Source organism: Mustela lutreola, chromosome 11 (assembly GCF_030435805.1).
Source record: "Mustela lutreola isolate mMusLut2 chromosome 11, mMusLut2.pri, whole genome shotgun sequence".
Taxonomy (NCBI): Eukaryota; Metazoa; Chordata; class Mammalia; order Carnivora; family Mustelidae; genus Mustela; species Mustela lutreola.
The window spans coordinates 100611442-100619782 of NC_081300.1; the positions used below are offsets into that span (position 1 = coordinate 100611442).

An 8341-nucleotide genomic window follows, 5' to 3' on the forward strand; every position below is an offset into this window, starting at 1 on the left:
ATCACTGTCATCATCATCACCATCATCATCATCACCATCTCCACCACCAACATTATCATCATCATTCCCTTGGAATGGCCCCACGATTATCAATAGGCAATTATTCCTCAATACCTAAAACACTGCAGTGCAATAATACTTTGTTTGGTAAAACAAGAGTACCTTCATATGACATCAAGGTTTGTAGAGCCCTGCTTGAATGGGTAGATAACTGGTATAAAATGATCAAGGCAGCTGTGCTAAGAAAATTGTGATTTTTTTTTTTTTTTTACTGACCTGAAATTATCTTTCTTTTCTTAAAGAGATTGGCTTGTTCTTTTCAACTGAAAAAAAAAATATTATTAAATTAAACTACAGGGGATAAATAGATGACCCAAATGAAAGCCATCAGGATTGCCAAGTGAGGCTGGGGAAGCACAAGCTGACTTAATAGTGTAATAAAAGCACTTGCCTGGTCTCTAGGTTCTAGCTGGTTCTCTCTGGAAAATCTGATCTGGAAAACAAAGGAGAAGTTAATAAGGAGAAAAAATGAGGTGCAGGTGGAAGGGGAGGCAGGGTGGTCACACCTGTTTGGTGTCAGCCCCATTCCCACCCTTCTGTGCTCCACGACCTACAATCGGGGCTCAGAGTCCAAGCATTGTGTTTCCAGGCTTCCATACCAGACCGTCCTGTTAGGTTCTGTCCGGGAGGCAGACCACCTGGGAGGAAGAGGAGCGCAACGATTCTTCCCCTGCTTCTTTCCTGGCTGCATCCTGAGATCGTACGATAGTGGAATCGTGTCAGTAGCAGCTACAACATGGTCCAGAGAACATTTCTTGGATGGATGGGACCTTGAGAGGAACCGATGGGCATTGTCCACACACCCCCTTTAAATGTCACTGTATTAAATCACTGAAACTACATTCTAGGCTCAAAGGGACGTACTCAGACCGATGACTGGAGTAAGCCTGGTCTTCACCACCTGCCCTCTCCTATGCCAGGTCCAGTCTGTGTAGTAAACAAGAAACATTTCCTGACAGATAGCTCAGAATGAAGAAAAATTGGGATGTACATGGATAGGAAGAAGCAGGTATTCATGGTCAAGCCATTTGGACAGGGAAAAAATTGGAGACTGAGGACTTAGTAGGATTTGATTTCTCTGAACCCCATTCCCCTTCATGGACTAAGAGGGAAAATTAAACAACACACGATGTGTGACTCCAGTGTGGTCACACATGCACAGAGCCAGGGATACAGCAGGTGCTCAATATGTAAGTCCAGTTATAAATCTCTTTTTTAAAAAAATGGAACCACTTCTAGAATTATTGTAGTTACAATGACTAAAAGACAACTCAAATTTCTTTAGAGGTCAGTTGATTGAAAACTCAACAGATTCGCGGGCATCAGGAGCTGCTTGATCCAGGAGCTCCCACCAGGTCACCTGGACAGTCCAACTCTGCACATCTTACAGTCTTCCTGTGCCCTTGTGGGCATTATCCTAAGACTGCATGTGGTAGGAGGAGGATGGGAAGCAGCTCCAGCCCAAAGCCATACTGGGCAAGCCTGGAGGGAGCTGTGTGTGGCGTGCTGATGAGTATGAGTGTGCTTCTTTGTCAACAGTACCAGAAAAACCCCAATGTGAAAACAAAATTTCATCCAATGCCCTTGGTTCTAGATGATTACATGTTTCTCCCAACCAATCGCTACACTTAGGGGAATGTGATGTTCTGATTGAGGGACTTGAGTCACGTGACCACCTCTGGACCAGGGGTGGGATCTCCTCTCCCTGATGCACGAACTGAGGGTGGGGTGGGGTTGGGGGTTCCTAATCCCTCCCGCCTGGAGATGAGGAAGTAGATGCTGGGAAACCAGAACTATTAATTAGTTCTCCACAAACACTCCACCTACAGAATGGACTGTGTGGATATATTTCTGTCTACTTAGCGTTCCCCTTTGTCTAAGAACAGGGACCCCTTGTGGAAGGTAAACCCCTTTCTGGAAGCTTTCTGCTTCCTGTCCCCTCCCTGCCATTGAGTTTGGCTTCCATGGGGGATGATGTGTTCGAACGTGAACATGCATGGGCACCTGGGCACAAGTATGCCAACAAGCCATCTCCCACAAACTTTTATACTCAAAGGGAAGAAAATCCAGTGTATTTGTCTTAGCATGACTAAAGTTTTCAGCTGTTAGTCATAGAAACAGTTGGAACCGTGTTAAGAAATTGGGAATGCAGAAAGGATGACTAATGCAGCTGACACATAGCTCACGAAGCAAAGACAAGGAAAAGCAACCGAAAAATAAATCTGCCCTATGGGATACAAGTCCTTGATTCTGGGTTCTTGGAGACCCCACTGGCTCCATTTCCACACCGGGGGGTGTCTAGTTCCCCCTCTGCTGGCTGGCTGTCTTTCCAATCAAGACATCCCATAGGTAGCAATAAGGATTGGTGGGGGGGGGGAGCAGCAGCATTTTATAGACTAAATACCTCACCATCGTTGCTGGCTGACAGTGCGTGTGTGACCGACCACTGCCTTCCCATCAGTGTTCACAAAACGGCTGGTAGATACAGGTCACCGCGGGTCTCCAGTGATGGTTCGATCTGAGCCTTGGCCTCGTGCTGATGACATGCCTCAAACATGCACTCCTTTCATGTAGTCGGTGGGAAAGTCTGGTTAGCCCGTGGTGCAGCAGGCAGAGATACATTCTGTAAGCTTCTCTCTATAACAGTGTTCTCAATTCAGGAAGGGAAATATTTTTAATTTATATTTTACATTGTATCATTTTAAATGGTACATTTTAAGTGGTACATTTCTAAGAATGTGACAAATGCTTGCCATAGAGTGACGATCATGTGGGTGTAGCAGACAAGTTCCCACTGTGGAGGGTGATGTAGGGATCAGGGTGGGGAGCCATACCTGGAGAGAGCCCCCCCACCCCCCACCCCTGCCTGCTGAACTGTGCTCCCGGGCTGGGCCATCTGGAGGGAGGACAGAGGGTCGCAGCCTGCACCATTCAAACCCAGTGATGCCTTCAGGGCTGCTCAGCCCCCTACATTCAAATGCATGGAGAGAAACAGGAACGCAGAGGTGAAAATCCCAGGCTGACTGTGCGGAACAGGGGACTGTTTGTAGAGACCATCAGGAACTGGAAACCAAGACATTAACAATACTGGAGCATCACATCTACAACCACCCTGGGAATGAAACCGCTCCCAGGCGTATAAGAATCCTGGATAATTTGCAGTCAGCCACCTAATCTGTACCAGGGGTTCATCACATGTGACCAGATCTCCCTGGTACACACACCCGCACCTCGCCGGGCTTCAGAGCACCTGCTCACACTGTTTTCAAAGCATTTCTGAGCACCTTCTGCATCCTTTGCAACTTGCTAAACCCTCTCCAAGGACCATTACCTCCACCTTGGCAGCAAACTTGAGAATTTGGTGCAGTTGCTATGTGCATTCCTCCTATCTGCCTGGGTGACCCCCTTTATCCCGTCAGCTTAGTGTCCTTCTGAAGAGTGCCCCCCGTTGCCTGTCAGAGTGTTCCAGTTGAGATAATAAGGTTTATGTTGTTCTAACCATCCCATCTCATCCCAAGCGTATGAGCACAGAGCACCCTGGATTCCCTGCAGGAAGCAATGCCCAAGCTCACGGTACGCAGGGGCCAAGAAGACCCCCAGCAGCAAGTACGGGATGCAGGTTTGCCCCTCGGTGTGTCCACCTTCCTGGCCACGGGGGCAGCCTCAGAAGAGCGTGGCCCTGGTCTGAAGCCGACAGAGACTTCGGACAGCTCTGCACAGCCCAGCCTCACGTCCAGCCCAGGGCCTTTCCAGGTGGTTGTGCCCATTATCGCCTCCCACCTCCACCAGCCTGATCAGGTTTCTGCCTTTGAAACTGCAGGAGCCATGAATGGTAAGACACAAAGTGAAGAGAGAGCCAAGGGGGCACCCCCGGCGGGAAAGTGAGCTGGCTCTACCAGTAGGGCACACCGCGCCCAGGTGGGGTCCTGGGCATCGCTCCGAAGTCCTGCAGGTCCCTTCTGGTGTCCCCTCTGGTGTCCGTTCAGCACCCCCCACCCAGCCCCAGCCCAAGCAGCTGTGGACGGGGGTGTTCGTTTCCAGGGCGGGAGGGAGCCGGCGACGCCCTCTGGCAGAGAGCTGGGGTCTGCAGAGCTCCTCGGCTTCCCAGCTCCCACACACCGGGCTGCAGATAACTTGGCAGCAAGCATTTGATTTCCAAAGACAGCCCAATCAGATGCCTTTCTTGAGGTAATAATGCTTCATTTTCTCCCTTTTTGTGGGATGGCGATCATCTCCTACACTCTCCTTCCCAGCTAAGCACATCATCAAAATTTAACTTCCTGCATCTGTGTAAGATAAATAGGGCTTCGCAGAAATGGGCTGCAGACCAGCATCCACCCTCCTCTCCCCAAAGCCCAGGACACCACCCCATGGCTGTTTCTTCTGGCAGAGGAGGAGAGAGGCTGCGGGTCCCCGGGGCCTGGGACCCACAGAGGGGTCTGGCCTGCTCCGGGTCCCAGGAAGAGGAAGGACGGTGGGAGCACAAAGGACGGGGTGGGGAGAGACAGCTTGGACGTCCTTAAAAAGAAGTGAGATGTCTCTGTAAAGTTCTTACACTTGTTCTGTAAGCTCCCACGGGCACAGAGAGTGCCCCTGGAGCCACGGTTCCCTAAATAGACAACACATCTGTTTTGGTCCTACCGCTTATTCTGTAAGACAATTCACTTGGCAGGATTAAAAGAACGTCAACAAAGCATTGATGCAAGATATGGAAGCCGCTTCTCCCACAGTAGTCTGAACTGGCCACTCTCTCATCCCTGGAGGAATACCAGCAAAGTCTTCCTGCAATACAGAAGCACAGAAAGAAAACATTGGGAGCTCCCCACCCTTCGGATGCCTCGGCCCACCTCCCACACACACTGTAGGGAACAGCTGGATTTGGAAGGGCTGCTCTGCTTGGAAACCCGGCTCCCGAGGCAGGAAACACAGTGATGAAAGCCCCCATCCCAATGTAGAGCTTCTGTGGTTGAGGGGAAAGAGGAAATGAGTAATGGAGAGAAATACGAAAGCCCTGGGGGGTGCGGAGGCATAACTGGCCGGTACTCCCCAGCCCCATCTCCTTCCAGCCCAACCTAGCCAGCAACAGCCCTGCCCAGCCCGCTGTGGGGTCAGGTTCTTTCCCCGAAATAGGCAGTGGTGTCCATCCTTACTTCTCCACCTTCTCTCCAGGGCCTGCTGTGCTCTCACGTGCTGCTTCTGCTGATGCCAGCTGCACAGCTCCTCCAGGAGGAAGCCTAGAAACACAGGACCCGCTTGTTACAGCCGCTGCTTTGTCCACGACCTGACCAGCGGCGCCTCTCACTCCCACTACACGTGAACGGCGCCTGCGCAAGCGACATTCCCATCCACCTCTAAGCACCCTGCACCATGCCAACTTCTGCAAAAATCTCAGACGTGGGGGTTTAAAGTATATGTTGTGTTTCAAAACTACAAGGGCATTCTGCCACCAGGATGCAAACTGGCAAAGCGTCCTCGAGCCTCAGGGCTCCTCGTGGGGGGGGTGGTGGTGGATGACAACCTTCCTGCGTCTGTCAGGATTCTCCAGAGAAGCAGAGCTGATGGGATACGTTATGTAACACATGCATGTGTCTCTATGGCCTATACAGGGTACGTATCCGTAATCAGAGTTTATGGACACATCGGGTATAATGCGCTCGATAGGTATCAGATACAAAGAAGTACACATACACAGAGGGAGAGAAAGGAGTTGGTTCCGTGATTACGGGGCTGACAGGTCTGAGATCTGGAGGGCAGGCCAGCAGGCTGGAACCTCAGGGGGGATCTCTTTTCTAGGAAACCTCAGTCTTTGCTTGCAAGGCCTTCAGCGGACCAGGAGAAGCCCACCCACAGGAGGGAGGGTGGTCTCCTTCACCTAGAGCTAAGTATTCACCACATCTGCGAAACACCTTCATGTCCAGGCTAGGGTTCGACCAAACGGCTGGACAGCGAATGTCAGCACGGCGGACACCTCCAAGTCACCATCGCTGTGCGCCCCTGGCGCGAACCACAGGAAGATTCCGGAGCAGAGCAAACTGACAGCTTCTGCCCACGGGCGGGGCAGGGGGGTGACTACGACCTCAGAAACCCCCATCAAACACCTCCGCCTGGGATCAGGGGCTGGGTGGGATTTGGGCCTTAAGGGGAAAAAAAAAATCACCGGAAGGTTCTCCATTGACAAAGTATCCTTGTGTCTGGTTCTTTGGGCCCTGAAATAAAGGGTTCTGGGTCGGGGCTTGGGAGCAGCAGGGTCGCAGGGGGAGGAGGAGAGCAGAGGGAGGGCAGGTCTGCAAGAGCTGGGGCCTGCAGGGGCGAGGGGCGCGCGCGGCGGGCGGGTGCACCTGCGCAGGGCTGCGGCTCCGAGCGCCCGGCGGCGGCACGATGCTGCCACCTCGTGTCCCTCCCGCGTACTGCCGCTGGACGCTCTCCCGGGGTCCCGCATCTGTGCAGACCTTCCACCGGGATCGGGATCGCGCTCCTTCGGGGGAGACACACCGCAGACTAGACCTGTGAGCTCTCAGCAACAACCCGCGGCGGCGCGGGGGTGCTAGCGTTCCTTGCTCTGCGCCCGAGAGTCCGCAAGCTTCACTGAGCGCAGAGCTCCCCGGTTCCCGCCGCTCAGGAAGGGCATTGCCCAGCAGCGCACTTGCCTGCCTGCAAGGCGCCTGAGACCAGGCCGAGCTCCGGCGACAAGAGGGAAAGCTCAAGGACGCTGCACGACACGCCCCAGCCCCCACGCGCGCGCGCCACCGTGCACGCAGGGTCCGGTCCAGCCTCCGCCCCTGGGCCGGCTCTCCGGTCTGCAGCAGCCTCGACCCACACAAGCGTGACAGGGCACACGTGCAGCTCAACGTTTCCCAGCCGCCTCCTCCAAGGTCTAGGGGCGCAAGTGCAGGGAATTTTCGGGGATGCGGTTTGTTTTCGCACCCTCAGTCCCCACGTGCATCTCGTCCCCCGCAGGGTCAGCACCTGCTGGGAGCAACGAGGTCACTGCGTGTGGGCGCCGTCAGCAGGAGGAACCAGGAGGGCGTTTGCGTCCTGTGGTAGAACCACATCACAACCCCCCAGCCCCCTGCCTTGCACATCTGGGTTCCCCTTCTGCACACGGCCCCTCTCCACCTGTTTGTTCTTTCCATGTTACCTGTGGGCACAAATGGGATGTGGACTTGCACATAATTTTAAAGTCTCTCCGTGCCCTCCAGCTGGGACTTTCACTGGGATTCTGCTGAATTCATAGACTGACTTGAGAAGGTGACTTGCCCCTTCCGCCACCTGAAAACCAGGGGGTCCTGACCAAGAAAATAAGGACATTCTCCTACCTTCAAGGCAGCATGTCCTCGAGCTCCCGCCGAGCCCTGTGCCCCACCTACAGCTGGGGCTGGATAACTCTTTGTGGGGCTAGTTCATTTGGTGGCCTGAGGGCCAGAGCCTGTGCTCATCCTACAAGGAGGCCTGGCCGCTTTGCGCCTCCTTCAGACTTTTGATAACTTATTCTGAGTGGCTCGGCCTCTAGGTGTCATTGTGCCGTCAGAGACCTGGAAATACAGCCCACATTAAATAAGCCATCGGAGAGAAAAATGAATAGGGAGTAATTTAGGGAGATTAAATGGGCAGGACGGGGGACACTTATCATCGCTCCTGCAATGCTTCATCTCTGGGACCGGGGGGAATGTCTGAGTTCAGAAATGTCAGGGCAATTCATCAGCCCCCGACGTTGACGTGAAGGGAAATCAGGTCGTTAGCTTGTAAAATATAGGATTTTGTTTTCCCTATATCTGTCAATCTGTTTTATGGTTGGTTCAGCCCTGCAATAAAATGGGAAAGAATTAGAGTAACTGCTAGCTTCACTGCTCCTTGAACACACTTTCCAAAATAATGGAGCCGGGGGCACGGACATTCAGTCCCAGGCAAGAACTTTTTATGGATCTTGCACAGTCCCTGGGTTCCCGGTCCACGAGCCCGGCCAAGGGATGCTTGGTCTGCCTCACAGCAGCCCTCGAAGTCATACCTTCAGGCGACCCCACAGAAAGGAGGCGTGTTAGGACACAGGTCGTTGGGCCCAGTGGGGAGCACCGGCTGGTGGTTCACAAAGTCCTTCTCTGTTGGGTGAGGGGTCCAAAGGCACAGACCTCCAGATATACAGTAGAGAAGTGATGGGGATATAAGGTCCAGCAGCGTGACAATAGCTAGTAATACAGTAATGTGGATTTGCAAGTTGCTAAGAGAGTAAACCTTCAGTCTTCATCACAAGAAGACTTTTTGTAGCTATGTGCGGTACTGGATA

General features: G+C 52.8%; 1 long non-coding RNA gene across 1 annotated transcript; it reads right to left on the reverse strand.

The window, feature by feature from the left end:
* Window positions 1–451: 451 nt before the first annotated feature.
* On the reverse strand, window positions 452–4837 carry LOC131811506 (uncharacterized). Its single transcript, XR_009345959.1, has 3 exons — window positions 4702–4837; window positions 2470–2697; window positions 452–493 (listed from the first exon to the last, which is right to left on the reverse strand). It is a non-coding gene; the product is annotated as an uncharacterized LOC131811506 (long non-coding RNA).
* Window positions 4838–8341: the final 3504 nt, after the last annotated feature.